This window comes from Rhinolophus ferrumequinum, chromosome 5 (assembly GCF_004115265.2).
Source record: "Rhinolophus ferrumequinum isolate MPI-CBG mRhiFer1 chromosome 5, mRhiFer1_v1.p, whole genome shotgun sequence".
Lineage (NCBI taxonomy): Eukaryota > Metazoa > Chordata > Mammalia > Chiroptera > Rhinolophidae > Rhinolophus > Rhinolophus ferrumequinum.
The window spans coordinates 51,382,830-51,405,686 of NC_046288.1; positions in this window are offsets into that span (position 1 = coordinate 51,382,830).

Sequence of the window (22,857 nt, forward strand, 5' to 3'; positions counted from 1 at the left end):
ATACTCTCTCTCTTCTGAAATATGGCCTGAAATATTCAGAGCTAAAGAGGAAATAATTGGCCCCCTCATCACATAGCCTGATCAGTTTGGCTGGGACAGGAAATAAAGGGATGCCATTGGAGAAACAGCTGCCAAAGCCAAAATTCATGCTTGGAAGTACCAATTTTCAATCCTTAATCTGATTTTTAAATTATACAATCTTTTTCTACCTGCTGACTTTTCTCAAAAATAATTTAACACACTAACATTTTCTGGATGAAAATAGCAATTTATTGGTTTTGTCTTTTCTAAAATTACAACAACTAAGTGATGGCTCGCCTCAGATATACACATGGCCTAAAGAAAAGTTAATATAACCCCTTTCCCTCAGGCTAATTGTCCTAGTTTGTTAGAGCTGCTGTACCAAAGTACCACAGACTGGGTGGCCGCAACAACAGAAATTTAGTGTCTTACAGTTCAGGAGACCAGAAGTCCAAGATCAAGATATCAGTGGGGTTGGTTTTTCATTCCTTATGTACAATCTGTGAGGGAAGGATCTGTTCCAGGCTTTCCTTCTCAGCTTATAGATGGCTGTCTTCTCCCATACCTACACATCATATTCCCTCTTTATGTGTCCCTTTCCAAATTTATTATTTATAAGGACACCACTTGTGTTGGATTAGGGCCTATCCAAATGACCCCATTTTAACTTCCTTACCTCTGTAAAGATCCTCCCTCCAAATAAGGTCACAGTCTGAAGTGCTATAGGTTAGCACTTCAACATATGAATTTTGAGGGAGATACAATCAACGTTAAACTGGTTGCTAATCTTAATAAAATTTGTATCTAGTTGAGGAGAAGACTGTAAAAGACTCTATGGGCTGTATTGGCTTCTAATTTGTGAAGGAAGTAGTGCCATGGGTCAGGAGTCTCACATAATGGCATTTCCAATCTGGCCAGGCCCGAGAAGACCTCTCAGCGCACTATCTATAGTTGTAATCTTTTTTAAAGAATAACTTGCTTACATGACCTAGGCAATTAAATAGAAATAGTTTGGTAGATATATGTCTTGTACAAAGCACCAATTTTTTTTCAATTTAAAAAGCACAACTTCTAAAATTTATTCTGGAAACAACTTGACAATATTGCAATAAAACCTAATACTATTAATTTTACTAAATTTTTCTTTGATGATAAGAAATCATATACAAAATCTCAATATTCATGAGTAGTTTCACATGGATTAATCCAAATGAAATCATATTTTTTGACCATATATATATATATATGTGTGTGTGTGTGTGTGTGTGTGTGTGTGTGTGTGTGTATATATATATATATATATATATATATATATATACATACCTCAAAATGCAATAAAGAAATGTACTAGAGTCAGAAAATTTTGATGGAATCTTTTCTAATCCATGGGCCTATGTACCTCACAGGACTCAAAATCAATAGTGTAAATGATACAAAGCTCTACAAGTCCAAGGTATTTTTATACCAAACTATGAGCAGAGTCTTGCTTTTGCTTTTAGGTTACTGAGACATGTGGCAAATTCTCTACTGGTCACAAGCACCTCAGAATTAAGACGGAGATAATAGCTGAGACGTTGGAAGGAATTAAAACTATAAGCAAACACTGTCAAAATTTATTAAATAACTTTCTTAAAATTACAGCCTTAAGATTTTGAAAATAGACTGGAGTCTGAGACAAAGTTGACTCTCCCTTCTGAGTCTCTTTTGCACTTGGTCTGTCTTTTTAGGTTCCTACTACATTCCATCTTGCATTTTGGCAAATTACAGATATATTTCGCAACTTTGGCAAATTGTACATGTGTGCTACCATAATCTGCATTAAGTTTATAGGAAGACTGTTTTGTATTCACTTTCATTTTCTTTGGTAGCTTCCTACTTTGTACCTTGCTGAGTAAGAGGTCATTGTATTAAACTTTGTTCTTTGAAACATTTGAATGTGAATGAGAAAAGCAACCACATGATGGCAGCATGTGAAAAGAATAAAGAATTGTTTACTTAAAGCCATCCTTTTAATTTTTAAAAATCTGCAGGAACAAAGAGGAAAACTTAAGATCTATCTACTTAGCGAACCCCTTGTTCTAGTTGATTCTTACAGATGAAGGAGTTAAGGCTAAGTGATGGTTTCCAGATCTCAGAAACAATGAGAAGCAAGAAAACAGAGAGCTTTGAGAGCTGAGAGTTTAAGCTAGAACTAGACAATCAGGCTGTGACTCATCCTTCAGGCTGAATGGTTTTTGTTAACAAGTAAGAGAATTATTTGGCAAATTGTACAAAGAAGAATGATAATTTATGGATGTGACTAATCTTAATGTTTAGTAGTTATACAAGATGTTTTTTGTTGCTCTGATGATTAAATAAAAAAAGAAAAACCTGTCAGTTATACACATGTATGTGTGATATATTTTTGAATGAATCACAAAAACATTTCAGTGATGGATTTCAACAACCTCCCAACCTTGTCATCTGTGACTAAGGATTTTTATTTTATTGGTAAGCAAATTAGTGACATTTGTTGAAAACCTCCAACTGCATGATAATTGCCTAGGTAGAGGGGAGAGAGAGAAAAAAAGGGAGAGGTTCTTTTGTTGAAAAAATCTGGGTGTGATTAATTCAAGACCACTAACAATGTGACTAGACATGTATTTGTATTTCAAACTCTTGGTTCTGTTTTCTTTTGCATTAGCTTCATTTTCAACTAGGCTTTCTTTTGTGATGGCGAACATGACTCCAGGTTATATTTAGCTGATGGTTTAGCTGCTTGGAAAAGACAGTTAGTTCTCTTTCCCAATGGTTTCAGCAAATCTTCTGGGGCTGGCTCCCATTGGTCGGCCTTTGGTCACTTGCAAGTTCCTGAGCTAATCACGTGATCATTATAAGAACAGTTTGTAGTTAAGGACAAAGAGAAACACAGATATTAAATGATTTGCTTAACTGTTGTTTATCATGCTCAACATAGAGCTTATGTCAAAGCTGAAACTCATATTCATGTTTCCCAAATGACAGTAGTTCTATCTATGTACAATAGTATGCAGTGCCTATGAGTATTTATTTGTGAGTAAAAAAGTATATTTATGTTATATAACCTAATATGCAATAATCAAGTTATGTGTGACATAAGAAAAACCACCTAGCACAATGTTTCTCAAATTGTGATCTGCCTACGTCATAATTTCCCGAGGTATTTGTAATAGATACAAATTCCAGGGCTTTATTCTTCAGACTTCCCGAATCAGAATCTCAAAAGATGGGGTCCTAGAAATTAGTATTTTTAAACAAGAGGCTCACATGATTTTTATGCACCATGATGTTTAAGAATCTCTGGCTTAACATATTCAACTGCATGCAGCCTAGAGATTGTAGATTTATAGAACAGAAATCAGAGATCCACAAAATACCTCTCAGTCCCTCCTTCAGGTTCTATCCCTCTAGTCTTCCTTTTTTTTGTTCTTTTTTCTTTTCTCTGAGTTAAAATATTCATAAATTAGAAAGGCTAAGAATTATACCATCATTATATCTAATCTGTGACATTCTAAAATAATCAGTGAATCAGAGTACTAGTTTTCATAGCAAATACCTTAAAATAAAAATTGAGAATTAGAAAGAAACTTAGCTCTTATTCTCAGATAAGGAAACTGATTTCCAGAAAAGTAAAGTGACTTGCTTAGCTAGGCAGTTAGTATGGATGGCCGTCTTGAAACTATTCATTTTTAAATGACAGCTTCATCTGGGGAAATGGTCATAAAAATCAGTTAGCATTTAGAATTAAAACCCAGTTTTAGTGACATTTAATTGTGTGCATACTGGAGCATAGAATTCAATTTCAGAATCCTAAGCCATATTTTATGACTTATCTTATTACTAGTTATTAGACATTTGCTATCACTCTACATGTGTTCCTCATTTAATTCCACAACGTTAGGAGTAAGTACTAGCATGTACATTTTATAAATGAGGAAACTGGGACATTTGCAGATTAGGTAGCTCACTCTAGACCAGTATTTCTCAGAATTTTATATGCAAAAGAATCACCTGGGAGTCTTGTTAATGAGTAAATTCTGATTCAGTAGAGCTGGGGTGGGACCCGAAATTCTCCTTTTTTAACTAGCTCCCAGGTAAAGACCATCACTGTTGGCTTATTGCTCATACACTGAGTAGCAATATCTTATATCACAAAATAGTATGTACATGGCAGACAGAAAGTGTCTTAACTCTGGCTGTCTGACACCAAAGACCATGCACTTAACCCCTATGGAGAGTATGAGTTGACCTCTTTATTACACGACGATTTACATCTTACAGATAAAGGAGTGAGGCCAGTTCTCACTGCATGCACATTTATGATATAACTTTACTCTTGAGGAATATCCAGGGAAACAAAGCACTACTGGGAACATCCTTACCCCAGAAACGCTCTGTTCCTTATCTGCCTCTTCTGGGGCCGCTGCTTGTGGGGACAGAGCCCCACAAAGCAGTTTCCAGGCTCTCAGCCTCACATAGAAAGGTGCTGGCTCAGGTAGTAAATGGCCATCGACTGTGATCAAATGGCCATCAGCTGTGGCTAGTTGGCCGTCAGCTATAACCAGTGAGCCATTGGGCACTAATATAACTGCCGTGGCTACGCTAGCAGCAAATGGGGGCTAGCAAGAAGATGGTGGCTGAGCCTGCAAGCGGCGCAGTGAGGGTTGAGAATTGTGTGGCTCCTGGTTCCTGTTTCTCCAACCTAACCACCAGCAAGAGTATAGTGGTGTGACTCCCCTACCTATGGCTCCGTGGGTGTTCCTTTTTGGCCTCACCATGTCCTGCGTTCTTGTGTGGGGAGTGGGACCAGAGACCCTGCAGCCCGCCCCGCACGACACATGGCACAGTGAGCAGGGTCCCCTGCACGACACTGCTCCTCAGAGGAAAGACATAGGTGGCAGTGATAGCTGCCACTTCACTTATCCTTGAGTCATAGGGTTTCTCTTGTTCAATGAATGAAGCCATTCAACAATGACTTACTCCCCCTGACATACACACACACACACACACACACACACACACACACAAACACACATATGTTGTCGAATGACAAACTAAAACAATTTAGTAACGAGTTTGACGTCCTTTATTCAAGGGAAACAGTGCATGGTTTGGGGGAGTACAGTGCCTCACAAGCAGTGGTGCACTGTTCCCTTAGAGATTTGGGGCAAGAGCGCCTTTTATAGAGCATTAGAAAGGCACTGGGGGGACAGGGCATGATTGGCTAGGGACTGGGGATTCCTTGAAAGGCTCACAGTCCTGTTTTCTAAAGTCAGCTAGCTAAAGCTGAGTGGAATGATTGTGATTGGTGTATGTTAGGTTTCTTTGACAATGAGGTATTTCCTGTCAGTGCAGGCTGACTTAGGTTTAGATTTCTGACATGGCCAGGCCCCTGGGGCGGCCTCCTTAATGTGGGTCCCAATATATAAGTTAACTTTATCAATATAATCTAACTATGTTACATTTTCTTTATGATTTAGCTTACCTTACTTTACTTTCCATTTTCCTTGGTGTTCCTAGTTCATTTTCTTCTGATGTGTCTTTTTATCCTACACTTTCTTTTCATCCCCAAACACTTTCTTTTCATTGTAGTACTATAATTTTAACAGTTACTAAAAATGAAGATGATTAAAGTTAGGGACCTTTCATATGTATTACTTTGGTAAAAACAGCCTGGAGTCAAGGATTTTTTTTCATTGTTTTAGTTTTCTTCCGGTGAGACAGTTTGACTGACTTGGTTTGTTCAAACAAAGGGACAAGGGGGAGATAAATCTGGGTGTTCAACATAAAAAGAGCTAATGGATAAAGCTATTTTTAGGGAAAAGGTCTTTTTCGTCTTTCCTTTGTTATTCTTATGTCTGTTTGATATCTCTGTTCTCTGGTTCTTATCTTTAAAAGGCAGCTGCTTTACCTCAGGCATAAATCAGAAGAGGAAAACCAGCTACCCAATGAAGCCTGGGCCTAGAGGGAGGATGAAAGGGAATAGAAATGGAGAGAAACAGAAAGAAGAGAAAGGATCCCTGGAGAATCCTTGCTAGGCCAAAGACAACAAACAAAAGTCCTCTGCTATTCCGATGAGCACTGATCAACTGAGAAGCTAACCAGGTGAGAAAAAGTTGAAGCCCTTCATGGCTCAAAAGCAGAAAGAAGATCCCTGGCAAGTGACATAAATGTCTTGAGAGTAAATGTGTCCCAGAAATACAGGGCGCACAGCCCGGATTCATGGAATAAATGCAAGGTAAGTGCTTAATTTCAGGACTCAAGACAGAACAGGGAGAGAGGGAGAAACCCTATTGTAAATCATAATTAAAATAGGAACCACACTTTTTCCCCCCACAATGCTCCATGTTTAAGAGTTTATAGATGAAATATTTCAGTTTTCTTGGAAAATATATTGAAGATTTATTCAAGATTATACATATCAAAAAACTCAAAATTCATATGTATGCACAAATTGGGACTTCCTGAATGAACCAGTTTATTTATTTATAAACAATTTGCAAAATAAAAAAAAATCAGTCAAAATAATTATTTGACACCAGGTAGCTCGCTTTACATGTTTTCATTTTGCAGCCAGCTGCTAGGAATCACATCAACAGTCTATTTTATACAAATGTAGCTGGAAAAGTAGACAAGTATCAATTACAGTTAATGTTTCTGTCTCTTGAAAATTAGTGTAAGTTTGGTATTGACTATTTAGAACTTTAAAAATTGAAATCCTGTGTAAGAAGAATAAAAACGTATTATCAGACTTGCTCAGTAGTGAACTCAGCTCACTCATATTTTAACATAATCTTACCCTAAAGTATTAGAGAGTGGGTTATTTAAATACACGTAAATAAAAGTGTTAGGGGCTGCAGAGGTGGTGGCAGGAGGAATGTCAGCTGTTTGTGGTGGCCAAGTAAAACAAAAAAGTATTGATTAATAAATGAAAAAGTGCAAATTAGCTCTTATTTTAGACATCTATTGCAGCTAGAAATACAACTTTAGGCTCTTTAAGGATTCCAGTCTTGATTTATATTACTCCCAGTAGCTCCATTTAAGTATGTCTAACTCTATGTCTCTACATTTCTTTTCTCTTACTAGATGGCTAATGGACATCGCGCACATGATATCCCCCAAAGAAATGAAACTAGAAGGACTTTTAGGAAGCATAAAAATTCAGCTCCCAGCTGTGAACACACACACACACACACACACACACACACACACACACACACACAGATCAGAAACAAAAGGAAGTTAGGGAGAAGCTGTCATGCACTCATAGGAAGAAAAGCCATGGAGTATATTAATTTGCAGAATCTCAGTTTTACAGAATATTCTTGAACAGAAACTATTGTAATTGTTGTGCTAACAAGCAACACTGATGTCTGAGAGAGAGCGATTATATGAAGAGTGTAAGACTATAAATCTACCCTCACACATAGTGTTTTTAAGAGTTAGTTTTTTAAAAATGGTAATATATGCATATGGTGCAAAATTCAAGAGTTACGTAGTAAAAAGAAAGCCCCTAACTTCCTCTCACTATCCCCTACCCCTATCACTCCTAACCTCCACCCACCCAATCATCCTTAGAAGCGACCACTATTATCAATATCCTGTGTATTCTTCCAGAGAAATTACATCAAAGATTTTAAACTCTCTCTTCTGTCCCTCTGTTGAAACTTAAGAGGTTCTGTTTTCCATTGACTGAAAACAACAAAATGGAACTGTAGTCTTTGATTCAGATCTGGAAGTGACTTCCACTTGTAGTGCTGATAACTGAGAACTTGCTGGATAAACTCAGAATGGTCCTGATCCCCTTCCTCAGGAGAGAGTTCTTTTCTCTAGCAACAAGATAAATAGCCAATTCCTACGAAGCTGTCCTCCTGTAATGGGCCCTATTTCATTAGTTCACTGCCTAGTAATTACAACTGAATCCAAATGAAAATGTAAAATGAATGTGACTCCCTTTTGCAGGTTAAATGGTATGGTTGGCTCTAGCCTGTGAAAGGAAACAGATTGCTCTTTGTTTTTTGTTATATCTGAAGTTTCCTATTTGCTTTGGGTGAATTATCACCAGCCATATGACAATACATTGATAAAAAAAAGACAGGAAGAAGCTACACATCCCCCCTGTGCAGAGTGCTGATAAATTTATATGACTATATTGTCTGTATAAAAATACAGCCATTAATAATTCAGCAATAGATCTTTTGAGTTCTAAGCACTTTAAAATCAATAATGTCTCCAAAATAGCTATAGTTTGCACCCATTTAAAACTTATCAGGATGGTACAGCAGAAAGTCCTCATCAGAATTCCACGGCTCTTAAAATGCCAAAGTTTTGTTTGTTTTGGCGTTTATAGCAGAGTTCACTAAATGCCAGCACTACGTTAGTTCTCAATACTATATATGTGAAATTAAATTGGAACAATTGTGACAAATGTGCCAGGATGACAATGAATGATGAAAACACCATTTTCATTTTCTTTTCACACCTAACTTGGTCCATCTAGCAGACCACGAGGTGAACTGCCAGGTACAAGCAGGTATCTGCAGCTAGCAGCACCATTTAATTTTGGCAGAACAGTTATACAGTGATGGCATTCAAGATGGGAATGTCACTCTCAGAATGTATTCTAATAGTACCATTCACTATGAATTATTATGCCCTTAGTATATGCCAGTAGGAAGTCTAAACCTGTTCAATACTTATTTTCCTAGGTCAACCATCTATGAGATATTAATTTGTTCTTATCTATAAATTAAATTTGAATTTATGAAGATAAAACAGTCATATTTCTTCTACTATTTAAACTAAATTTTTATTTTCAAAGCTATACAGATATATAGTTTAAAAAGCCAAGTATTTCACAAGGCTTATCATTTAGAAATAGTAATCTTCTCCTGCTTCCTTCTCCTGATTATTGCTCCTCAGAGAAAACCACTTTCAACTTTTTCTTGGCATTTACTGCCATACTTCTAAATAACATTTATTTAATATAATTTTGTTCAATTTATATACAAGTGATCAATTCCTTATTTCTAATCCCTGTCCTCCTGCCCCTCAAATATGAAGTTACTTTCTCCTCTTCTGCTATAGCTACAGCTTCATTTTTGGCTAAATTAACATTCAGTTTTCATTATTATAGCTATTTAAATACTATTCATAGCTCACCCATGTAGTATATTGTAGGGGAGGAAAAAGTTCTCCTTGATCCTCTTAAGGTCCTTTGTTGGGTCTGAAAAGTAAATTGACAAAGACTGAGTAACAAGAAAAAAGCATACAAATTATTTAATACAAGTTTTGGTGACACGGGAGCCTTCATAAGGAAATGACCTGAAGAAACAGTTAAACCTGATTGTTTTTTGGTTAGGTTTGATGAAAACTGGATAGCTGTGGAGAAATACAGTAGGACAGAGTGTGAGCCTGTTGGGCCGGACTCTGGGTCCGGGAGGTAAAGATGCTCTAGTCCTGTGGGTATAGGGAGGGTGCCTGTACAGAAGGCTGTTATGATCTGCTTCAGGGGAGAGGGTTAGGGGAAGGTCAGTGAGACCTTCCAACTTCTGCTGTTTCCTCAGACTCTTTCAGCTTAAAATATTCAATGTGCCAAGCTACCATGTTTTGGGGTATTCTGTCCTGAACCCCATCATATTGAAACTTTGTTTTCTAGATAGCTAAAATTTCATTCTTTATATGCTTAGTTTTCCATGTGCCATGTCTAATTCATCCTGTGTTGCTTCACAAGGTATCAACTTTCTTTGAAAATATTCTAACACTTTGGATAATCTCTCAGTTTCCCCATATTCTTTAAGACACGCCTTCTGTCCTGCTGCTTCAGTCTGGACTATTTGTCCACTCCACATCTCCTCAGTTGCCATCCTGGGATTTCCCATTGCATCATCCAGGAAACTCCCTTCATCCTCCTCCTGTAGTGGATCCCTCATTCTTGGATCCTGAGACTTCCTCCTTCTTGGCTTACTCTCCCATTATGGTGGAGCTCGTTCTTTAGTAGCTTCCTGCAAGATTTCATTAGAGGTCAACTTTGAAATGTTTTCATATCTGAAAATGAAAATGTCCTAATTCTACTACCATCACACTTATTTTACAGTTAGATTGGCTGTAGGATTCTAGATTTGAAATATTTTATTCTTAAAATTGAAGGGATTATTCTACTATGTTTTAGGTAGGTATCAGCTTTGGTGCTGAGACATCTGGTGTCTTCTGATTCATGCTTCTTGATGTGTGACCTTCTTTTATTTTCTTCTTTTTTTACTTTTCTCTCTTTTTTTCTTTCCTTTTCTCTTATATTTTCCTTTCCTTTGTTTTCTAATCTTTCCCTTCCTTTCCCTCCTCATTCCCCCACCCCTAAGCTTTTAGAATCTTCTTGTTTATAGCCAATGTTCTGAAGTTTCTTGGTGATATGTATTTACTGGAATTTTTTCTTCCTATTGTGCTGAACTTTCGTCATAGTGTGATTTTCTAGTCCAGAAAATATGTCCTTCAGTTCTGGGCAATTTTCTTGAATTATCTCTTTGATAATTTTCTCCCCTTCATTTTCTCTGATTTCTTTATGGAACTCCTATTATTAAAAAGTCAGATTTCCTGAAAAGATGCTCTAATTCTCTTTTATGTTCTTGTTCTCATTCTCTTTCTCATTGGTTTCCTACTCATTTAGTGAGGTTTCTTGAGGGAGCATACATAAATACTGGGGATGCCAAAAATATGTATACACATGACTTGTATTCATCTTTTGTTATTGGTATGAATATTAGAATTTTAATACAGTTTTTTCCTTTCTTAAAATGTATACATTTTTTTGGGTACCCTCTGCATATGTTTATTGCACCATATTTAACCATAGGTCTCACAATTATGAAGGAGCTGGAGTTTCTCAGAGAACTAGTGGCTAACATGATCCCAAAATGCCTGTGATTAATCCCAAAATGCCTGTGATTAAACAAGCAATTGATATGGAATTATCCTTTTTATTATTCAGATATGAAATTATCTTATATGAAAATTTCTGTGAGGTGGCCTGATTGAATTAGCTATTAAACAGTCTTGAAAAGCATCCACAAAGTTTAAGATAGGGAAATAATTTCAATTCCTGAGGGAGAGAGAGATAAAAAAATAAATCCCTTGTGTGAAATCTCCACCTTGTCTCTAACATTAAAGTGGTCTAAACAACAGTGGCATTCTCTTAGCCGTAGAAAAACCCCAACAAACAAAATACAAACTTTTTTTTAAACTATTGACATAATTTAAAAAATGCTACAGTTATTAGAATTTGCTTTTTATACATGGATTGCAAGCACTGCTGGTAGCATCCTCTTCCAACATGAAGACCAAATCTGTCATTAGAGCTGAGGACATGGAAGGATAGCAGGCTGTGAGTAAAGGGTTAACATCAGGCCTGCCTAGGAATGTCTTCCCATTTCCTTGGCCATTAAGGAGTTAAGATAATATGTGGAATGTTGTGTCTATTTTGCTTTGTTTACCCTGGGTCTGTGCATCTGCACCTGGGCAGGGGGATCTGAGTTGGTAGGCGGGCTTTAGGCTGACAGGACTGGAACAGTTTAAACGGTAGGTGGGGAATCCAGGGTCGCTTCTCTGTGGCAGCCCTACAAGCCGTGAGTGAGGGTGGCTCCTGGGCCTCCCCATGAGATGTGGAGACTGTACTTACTGTATCTCCTGTCCTGTTTCCCTCCCTAAAGCTGAGCAAACATAGGGTTAGATTAAAGCCTGTTTGTGACTCATGACTCTGATTGTCCGCTTGAACTAATAACAACCACTGTGGCACCACAAAGGCATGTTATCTCAGCTTATGTTTAGGTTTTTTCTCAGTAAGTTTAAGCTACGTTGGTTTTATATATCCCCAATGTATTTTATGTTTTTACTATTTCTTAATAAATACTTCAATGTCCTAAACTGGTTTTTCCGTAAGAATTGATACTAAGGACAAACTAGAGATAATAAGTTTCATAAATTAAGTTCAAGTTCTACCCTACTCAAACTCAGCCATTCGAATACTAAGGGCAGTGTCTGAGGCAGTTAGCTAGGCAGCAGGGATACAAAGATAAATGAAAACAAACAAAGCCATCCTTTCTTTTGTGGAACTTACAAAGTTTGGGTGTAAGTGTGTATGTGGGGGGTTATTGTTGATACTGCAACAGAGGTGAGTACATGTTGCTGTGGAAGAAAGGAGGGTCATCTAAGCCACTGTCTGTGGTCTATAGAATGGATCGAAGGGCTCAACGCTGGGTCTGGGGAGGGGCTCAAGGTGGCTGAACAACTCAGGTGAGAGGGTGGTGGCTGAATTAAGTGTCTGACAGCAGGGAAGGAAAAAAGTGAATGTCTGAGAGATAGTAGGAGTCTGATTAGACAGGACTTGGGATTGAGTGAATGTAGGGGAAGTGAGGAAGGGTGAGTTGTGAGGGAGAAGATAGGGAATTTAATTTTGGACAAGTGGAATTTTATTTGCCTGTGAGATATTTAAGTGGGGATATAAATCAGGAGCCAAAAGGAATATTTGCTCTGGAAATAGATAGTTGGGTGTCATGCACACATAGGTGATATCTGAAGCCATGTGAATTAAGATCACGGGAGGAAAGTATCCAACTGAAGTGGTTAAGAGGTTTGATGATGGAATCTGAGGGAACACGGACATTTACCAGGTAGCAAGAGAAGACTATCTCATCTATAACAGAAGAAGAAAGGGTTCAAGAAATGAGCAGTTAGCATTGATGGGGTTCAGTGTAGGCTACCCCAAAAGATAGCACCATGACATTAAATATTTTAAGCTGAAAATTAAAAAAAAAATTTTTTTAAATAGTTTATTGATCAAGAGAAACTATTCCTTAGCCCAAATTTTCATGTTTCATAGTTCAGGAACACAAGTCAGTGACAACCTTCCATGGACGTCAACTCAAAGGAATTCTTTCCACTCCGAAATCACTTTGCCCTCTGAAAAATACCAGCCTTCCTCATCTCCTCAAAATCTTTCATGGAATCATAATTTCTGTAGAAATCTGCATATGCCTTCTTCCTTGGTTCAGCCATAGCAAACTTATAGAAAGTTGTGACCCCCAGGGATAAAATGATCACCTCAACAATATCACAGACGCTTGGCCAGAAGGCCACACATCTGAGGTTTTGTCAAAGCACTGGAAGGAGTGGTAGCTATATTCTCCCTTAATACCAATGTCCTTCCGGATAAGCTGAAAAAGTTTGAAAAAACAGCGGAAGCAGAGGCCTCTCTTTCTCTCATCCCTCTCCCCTAAAGTAGTCATAAGACCCTCATGTGAGAGGTGCCCTTTCTATGCCCTCAGGAAAGAAGCATCCTTATCTTTAAGACCAAGGGACACTGAGAAGAATCTGAACTCACCAGCTTTGCTAAGTTTCCCCTAGTTTACTACATTTGTTCCATTTTATTTCTTCACAACTGTCCAAACTCCATCAAACTGAGCATAAACACATTTAGGGTTAACTGTTCCCGTGGTCTTTATTTTCTTATGAAGGCTCCTGTGTCAAACTTATATTAAATAAATATGTATGCTTTTCTGTCTTTGTCAGTTGAATTTTCAGACCCAGCCAGAGAACCTAAGAATGTCAAGAAAAACTTTTTCCTCCCTACACCATCATCAAATGCCATCTTCCATTTGTATAAAGCTTTATGATACGTGTAAGTTTCCATATGTTTTCTCATGTAATCCCTCTAGTGGCTTAATGGGCCATATAATCTATCTTAGTTTTACACTTTTTGTAAAAAATTTTAAATGAGGAAACTGAGGCCTAGAAATATACTGATTTGTTTAAGATTATGAAAGTTGTTAAAGGCAAACTCCGGTATTACACACAGATTTTTCTGAGTTTATGAGGTGGTTTGAAGAATGGAGTGCCCAGAGTTAGGTAATTACTGAAGAGCAGGTCATTACTGAGCACTCATTTTGTGGCAGGCACTGTGCTGAGGGCTTTGTGTGTTGTCTCATTTAATTTTCAAATCCACTAAAGTGATTCACATTATCCTCCCCGCTTAACAAATGAAGTAAATGAAGCCCAGAGAGGTTAAATAACTTGTCCAAAGTCACACAACTAGTAAATGACACAAGCAAAACAAGAATCCATGTCTGTCTGTGCATGTCACAAGTGTCAACAATTCCATCCTTATGTATTAATTTTTTCCATTTGGAAGACTTTCCCCGGCTCTGTTTTACTTGCTAATACTTCAGATCTGGATGAAGATAAAGATCATAATAAATAATGCCCATTTTGAAGGGCCTACCATGTGTAAGGCAGTAAACTAAATAATTCTTACTCTTTCCCTTCCCCCCTTCACAACAGCCTGAATGGGAAAGGAGTATTACCCCCATTTTACAGAGCAGAAAACTGACTCAGAAATGAAATAACTTGTAAAAATTAAGAAGCGGCAGAGTTGGTGTTCTTACTCAAATGTGTTTAGCTCCAAATCCTTTTCCTTTTCTTCTTTTCCTTCTTCTTCCTACTTGTCCCCGCTTTTCTCTTTCCTCCTCCTCTTTTTCCCTTTTCCTCCATTGCTTTCATTTGGCCTATTGCCTCCTCGGTGACAATAAGGGTTAATGTAGAGAGTGAGCCTTTTAGGAATGGAATCTAGGCAAGCCATCAGGGTTAAGAGAAGAGACAAGGGGCGATAAGTCCACTGCTAATGTAATAATATTTGGAACGAACTGCTTAAAATGTTCACCAGACACTCTGGTGCCCTGATACCCCTGAATAGGGGTTATGTGATTGAGAGTGAAAAGGGTTTCAGATGCTTAATCAGAAATATATTCAACTGTATACATCAAAGTTTGTCATTTATTTTGAAGCTAAGGGTTGACAATAAAATTGGTATATGTTTAGTTAAGTAATAACAAAATGTATACCTCAGTCCTAAAGGAATAATAAGCCTACGCGGTCATTCATAATTTTGTTCCTTTTTGTATGAAAATTATTCACTTACCTACACAAAATCTGAGAGCTCATCATGTTTATCTATAACATGAAACTGAAGGGACTATGTCTAAGTTCTACTTTGAAGGACGGACAACAGCATTCTTCGTCCAATTCAGAGCTCTTCTCTGTGCCTCAAAAACCAATTAATAAAGAACATTGCAATGGTACGCCATAAGTGTTCTCTAGGCAAAAAATATTGGCCATTCCAGTGGCAGAAACTTGGGAAGAAATTAACTAGGTAGAATCAGGTACCATCCTCTCTTCTTTGGAACTTTGTACATTCTGCATCATTATTAAAGCGTTTATGTTGTTTCACAGCTTGCTTATATCTCTGCTCCACAACTGAAACGCTTGAGAGCAAGGTCTAGGTCATACTTGTATATTTATCTTTGTAACCACAGAGTTTAGCACAAATTAGGTCAACAAACATAGAACTGACCATAGTCGGGGACTAAACCAGAAATGATTCTGGTCTGTTCATCACTATGTAAGGTCCTTTTAAAATGATTTTTCCTTTAATGAATTTCATGTTTTAACAGATTTCTACTAAACAAACTGCAATTTTAAAACAGTCTCTGACTTCTCATTACTGTTGATGTAAACATACACCATATGTGTTGAAAAAATTCCAAACAAGAATAAAGCTATTTGATGTTTGGCTAGCCTTAGCAATACTACTGTAGTTAAATATTATTTTCATTAAACCATGTAAAATACTAAAATAACTTGGGACATCTTTTTTTCTTTCACATTTGTGTTTAAGATTTATCCCTGTTGATATAGCTAACTTGAGCCCATTCTCCCTTAAAAAATTAATTAGAATGTTGCATCCTTAAATGCAGGCTTAGTGGTTACCTCTGGGAAGTTGGGCAGGGGGAAGAGGTGAGGGTGGAGGTGTTTTTATTTTAAAAATGCTTTTCTTTAAAAAAAATCTGGAGCAAACACGGTAAAATATATACCTAGCAAATATGGCTCGTGGGTGCATGGGTATCTATTTTTCTGTATGTTTGAAAACTTTATACTTTAAAAAGTAAAACAGTTGGTTTCAAATGCCTCTTTTAAACAAGGACCCATATAAAAAGTTGTTAATACCTTTACTCATGAAGAAAAAAAATACTGTGAGCTCCACATGTAAGATCTCAGATTGGAAACATTTTTCCCTTAATTTTAGAAAGGATAACTTTGAAAACATTAGAGTAAATATAGAATTCTGATCATTTAAAATAGGAAAGACAGATCACAGAAATACAAGGCTTCCAAAAATTGAAATTTTGATGCTTAAAGTTAAGATTTCATGAAAGCCTATATAACCTAAATTACCACTTTACTTAGATGACTCAAATGTTTAGTCTAGACATCTGTAAAATTCCCGACATCCATATTGAAAAGCACTTAGTTGAGCCCAGTATGGTCCAAACCAAAATCATGCCGCCCTGGACCCTCTCCTCCACAACACACCCACACTTGGTCCTCTTATTCCAGGGCTAGAGTCATGCAAGTCAGAAACCCAGGGTGATTTCTTGATCACCTAGCCTTACAATGTTAGTATTAACTTTATTCCATGTTTTGTTTTGTTTTTTAAAAAAAAAAAAACAGGAGTCTTTTTAAGATTGTGGCATCTTACAAAGATTATTTCAGTTAAACTAGTGTTCTGTCCATAAATACACTTAACCTGGAATGTATAAACAAAGACAATATGTGAATACGTGAATGGATGAGGATTCCCCAGTCAACACTGTGGAATAATTATACTTTCCTTAGGTTAATCTCAGCTATCCTAAGCAACACCTGACCACCTGACGTACAGACTAAGTGAATCCCTGTGTTAAATATTAGTAAAGCTTAAGTTTCTGATGTAATAATACAAATGCAAATACTGTTCTTGCCCTCCAACGGAACATCTTGTGTACTCTACTTTAGGCTGTAGCTCTAAACTGAAGTCGGGGTTATTTTTCTGAAACTCAAAACGATCCTGTTCCCCACCGTTCCTCATCTCCCCCCACCCCATACACATTAATGTTCCAGAGACTTCCTGTTGCTCTTAAAATGAAAACCAAAATCTTTAACATAGCCTTTGAACAAAGCGTTTCATAATTTGCCCCCTGTCTCCTCTTTCTGCCTCATTTTACCAAAACTAATCCTTACTCTTTAATACAAAGAAATGAAGAAATCAACCTCCCTATTACAGGGTTCATTCTAGTACTTACCACAGTTGAAATTTTACTTGCATATTGTATTATTTGTTTAGCGTCAGTCTCCCATACCATAAGCTATGTATGTTTTGGGCTCTTGTTTTTGTTCATCCCTAATATCTAGCATAGTGCCTGGCTCAACTTTTTAAATTTAAATGAGAGAATGGTCCAAAAGAAAAAGAAGATAACGTCTTCTCTCAAGAGATGGATATTTACACAGGGAATTGCCCTATGTAATTAACCCAGAAAAAAGAAGGATATGGGGGCCGGGGGACAAGCCCCAGAGGGTCATATAATAAAGGGAAAAGGAAGTAACATTTAATAAACATTTAACATTAATATAAGAAAGTAAAATTTATGTGCTTACAAGAAGAAAATAGAGGTTTTTAAAATTGGAAAAGACAATAAAAATGCTTAGAAACTTATTTTGGAGAAAGGCATAGACTTCCTGTTTGAGCTGATGGTATAAAATTACAGATGACAGTGACAAAACAAAACTATTTAACTTTCATTTCTTTATTAGTATTCCTATTTGGGTGGATATTACAGATTGTGAAAATGGCCTAGCTGCTCTCTATTGGTTAGCCAATATATATACTATATATATATTTTGGGCTCAACTGAATTACGTACTTAGAAAAAGCTTTCAGATGGGATTAATAAACCAACTTTACATATATATATATATATATATATATATATTTTTTTTTTTTTTTTACTTAATTTTTTAAAAGAGTTATGATATTGCTTTTTCCATTACAAATTTTTTTGAATTAGTTTCAAACCTAGAGGAATGTTGTCAGAGTAAACCAAAACTCTTCTATCCCCAGCATCTGGTTGGGTGATCAGTTAACATTTTATTGCATTCGTTCTCTCTCCTCTCTCTATCCCCCTGACATGATGCCGTATCACCCCCTAAATACTCCAGTGTAAACCTCCCCCAAACTGGAATGCTCTGCCTCTGTACTGACAGAAAATACAGCCAACAAGAATACCAACATTCATAAACACTACCTTTGAATCCACAGAGCTCATTCACATTTTGCTAATGGTCCCAACAATGTTTCTTTTTCCTTTTCAATCAGGTATCCTGTCTAGGAACTTGCATTACATTTAGTGGTCATGTCTCTTGAGAGTCCTTCAATCTGGAACAGTTTTAAACTTGCACTCTCTCAACTCCCTGAGTTTAAAGAATACATGCCTTTTACTCTACAGGATGATCCTAACCCTGAGTATGTCTGATGTTTCCTCGTGACCAGAGACAAGTCATGCATTCTTGGCAAGAATATCAAGAAATGATGCTGTACTCTTCTTAGTGCCTCGTTATCAGAAGCCACACATGCTGATCTGTTTCACCACTTGATCTTATATGTGTCTACTTTAGTAATCAACATTTGGATGCAGAGACTCTAAGATTTTACACTAATGACCTATTCCTCATCAAGTTTTCCATGTTAGCCTTAGTATTTATTAATGACTCCATATTAGCCTTGGTATTTATTAATGATTCCAGCCCAAAACAACCATCATACTGAGGGCTACCAAATGGTGATTCCTTGTTTGCATCAATCTTTTTACATTAGTTGACATTCTACTGTAAGGAAGAGCTTTCCTTTCTCGCTCTTATTTGCTTGTTTCAGTATGGACTCATGGGTTCCAATTGTATTGTGTGGTTTTTAATCTGGCAATCTTATTACTTATTGTGGTACAGAAATTGTCTCAGTCTGGCTAGTGTAAGCTCTTTTAAAGCTGGCTTCTGTGTCCTTTTGACATGTCCCCATCATTCACTGAACAGTACTGTCAGGGCTAAAAAGATGCTCTTGGCACATTTTTGTTCATTCCATGTTCTAGTCCTAGAATTAGCCATTTCTTGAAGAAGCCCTGGTTCCTTTTAGTGGAAAATGGTATTTAGAAATAAAGACCCGGTGCTCAGCGTGCTCACTGCTACTGAGTGTCATTGCATCTAGGCCTTTTCAGTGGCGAGAACTAGGAAATTTATATATATGTATATGCATATACATGTGTGTGCACATGCATACAATTCAAACTATTTCTAACTGTGTGTGTGTGTGTTAAACGTGATTTCATGGTGAAACTTTAAATTTAATCCTATGCCTTGGGGTTCTTTCTACTTGCTCTTTATATGTTGTAGATTTCTTTTCAGCTAGTAAGAAATGTGGTTCCCATTATCTTCAATACATTTTCTTATATGTTCAACTGTTAACTTGTTTTCTCATTGCAATCAATTTCCAACTACTCAGTCGGCTCCCGTGCTCACCACCCGCTTACCACTGGTCTTGCTTGGACTCTGCACTCACTGGCATCTCCCTGGTGGGAAAGGATGGAAGGTGTGGGGAAAAAAAGGTGGGAAGAGGAAGGAAAGATCAGGAGAAGGGAAGAATCCAAGAGAATATTTGATAATTCACAGAGCTCCTACAGATGGAGTCTTTAGAACCCAATTGAATGTAACATGATCTATCCTTACTGGATCTCAACTAACTAGCACAACTCATTGGCAACTGACATCACTGAAGAAGGTTAAAAAAAAAAAAGCCAAAGCCACTTCCCACAGAAAACTTTAAGTGCATATCTGTTTTATTGATCATGATATTTGGTGATCAGAGTAATCAGAAAGAGTGGTATTAAGACAGGTTGTAAATGCTTAGGAAAAGGAAGTAGTCATCATAAGAAGCAAGCAGTACTCCCAAACAAATTACAGCCAACAAATCTTGTCTTTTTAAATGGAATTAACAGCTGTGATATGGGTATCAATTGCCACAATGTAGGTATATTGCTTTTGAATTTTAGCAAACAAATGTCTCATGATGTTTGGAAGACAAAATAGAGAAATGGAAGCTGAGTGTTAGAATAGTTAGGTGAACTGCTGGTGCTGATTTAACTATATGGAGCTTTCAGTAATTTGGGGGTATAATCAGGGCACAGAAGGCAAAGAATGAAATACCTCTTTCTCCCACAGTCTGTCCCATCTCAGGAAATAGAACCATGCTATTCACCCTATTGCCCAGGTCACAAGCCTTGAGGTTATTCTTGATTTTTCTATTTATCTTACTCTTCATATCCAACTTATCCTACTCACAAATTAGCCTGCCAGTTTTTGGATGCTGGCAGAAGACATGAAACTGCTGGGTCAGAGAGAAAGAACAGTGTTTTACCGCAATTGCAGTAGCCAGAGTATCAGCATTTGTACCAGTTCCTTCCCAGTTCTCATAGGGTGATGCCAAGAGAGTCAGGTAACAGCTGCACAGACAGTGGGTTGCATAACAGGACAAGAAACCTAAGATTTGGGAAGGCAAATATTTTATAACAGACAGTAAGCCTGATACACCTTTGCTTTGGAGGGTGTATTCATTTCCTAGGCCTGCTGTAACAGACTACCACACACTGGGTGGCTGAAATCAACAGAAATTTATTGTCTCACAGTTCAGAAGGCCAGATGTCCAAAATCAATTCTTTGGCAGGTTTGGTTCTTTCTGGAAGCTCAGAGGAAGAATCTGTGCCATGCTTCTCTCTTAGCTCCTGTGGCTCAGGCAATCCTTGGCATTCCTTAGCTTGCAGACATATCATTCCAATCTCTGCCTCTGTCATCACATGGTTTTTTCTCTGTGTATCTCTATAGGTCTTAGAAGGACACCAGTCATTAGATTTAGGGCCCATCCTAATCTAGTATGATTTTGCATTAACTTGTTACATCTGCAAAGACCCTATTTTTAAATAAGAAATAGGATCACATTTTGAGATTCTCAGAGGGAGAGAGACAGAGAGAGAGACAGAGAGACAGAGAGAGAGAGATGCCACTTTTAAAAATAATCTAATATCAGAAGTAACATCCGGGGCTAGCTTCATGGATATATGACTTATTCATTTGCACAGAACTCAGTGCTTAAAAAGACTCCACATTTGGTTTAATGTTGTCTTGTTGCATTTTGATATTCCTGATAATATTTGAACAAAGGTCCCTGCAGATTCATTTGGTCCTGGTGACATCCTTTCTCTCTTGAATTCTGTTGGCTAGAAGTGAGTCACAAGGTTCAGCCTACACTCAAGGGGTGGGGTTCACACAAGGTGTAAATTCCAGTCAGCAGTAATCGTTTTGTAGACTGCCCACCACATTCTGCCCACAAACTTCCAAGGATTCACATCCCTCCCATGTGCAAAATATACTCACCACCTCCCAAGGCCCCCAAGGCCCATCCAATTACAGCATCATTTCAAAGCTTAGAATCCCATTATCTAAAACAGTATTGTTCCTTAAGTACAACTTCTTGAATACAGTTTCTCTCAGTTGGTGACTTATGAGACTAAAGAGACAAATTGACCCCATACACCCAACATACAATGGTATAATAGGCATAGGAAGTGCTGTAGACATTTCACTTCAAAAGGGGGAAAATGGGAGGCACTAAGGAATTCTCAGTCCATAGCAATTCTGAGGCCCAGCCAGGCAAAGACTAGAAGTTCCTTGATTGATCTCAAGGTCAGAGAATAAATCTCCATGGCTTTCAGCTCCCTCTGAGATTTTGGTTCCACTCTCTGATTCATCCTGCCTTTTTTCATGATAGGTAGCATGTGTTTGCAACTGAATAGTTTTCTTCGCCTGCTTCCTGCAAGTAGAAATTTGAGGTCCAATGCTCTCTTTTCATTTTTTACCATCTCTGTTCATTTGGGTTAAAGTCAGGAGGGTTTTTGCTGATATAATTCTCTCAAATTTATCTGGGCATCCTGTGAAATTCATGGAGATTCACTCCATTAGACAAAACCACAACTGCCTATCTCTTTGAGATAAGCCCTTCTCTACTTTGCCCGCCCTTTTCATCTACCTTTGAAAAAGGTAACTCTTGCCTTCCAACATTCTTTATTCTCCTTCTGTTCTTTCTTGGTGGGGTGGCTTTTACTACCACCCAACATATCATATGTTATATCATATGTTTTACTTTTGTCTTTTCCCACATTTCTCCACCCCAATTATAATGTAAGTTATAATAGGGTAGTAAATTTTGCTTGTTTATTCACCATGTTATCCACAATGACTAGAACAGTATCAGAGATATCTAAACTAAATACTGAATAAATGAAATAATTTCAAAAGGGATTTGAGGAGTTTCAAAACAGACATTCATCTGTGATGCAACCTTATAACATATAGAAATATGTGAAACACCATCTATTTATTAAACAGAATCAATATATATGTCTTTGGATATCCTAATAAGAGAATTAAAAAATTAAAATATCCCAACACACACCAAAAAAACCAACCAAACAAAAAAACCCATCTTCAATAACAAAGCACGCCACCACCATCATACACACACAAAGATTGACATATAGACTTTGCCTTACATCGTTATGAGTAACCAACAATTCCTTAATGAGAGGAGAGATATGTCGGTCAAACCTGGAAATTATTTAGAGTAACATATAACTTACAAGTATATTTACAATATAGGTGTAAAGAGCTATAATTATAAATTATAATTTTGTCCATGTTGGATTATGCTAAGATAATAATTTTCTTCTCTCTCGTATCTTCAATGTGACCATCAAAAAATATTTAATGATCTTTGTTATGTACTTATAATGACTCTAAATTAAAGTCTGCAAAACCCCTCCTGTTGTTCTCCAAGTTTTCAATCCCTGGTTGATTTGT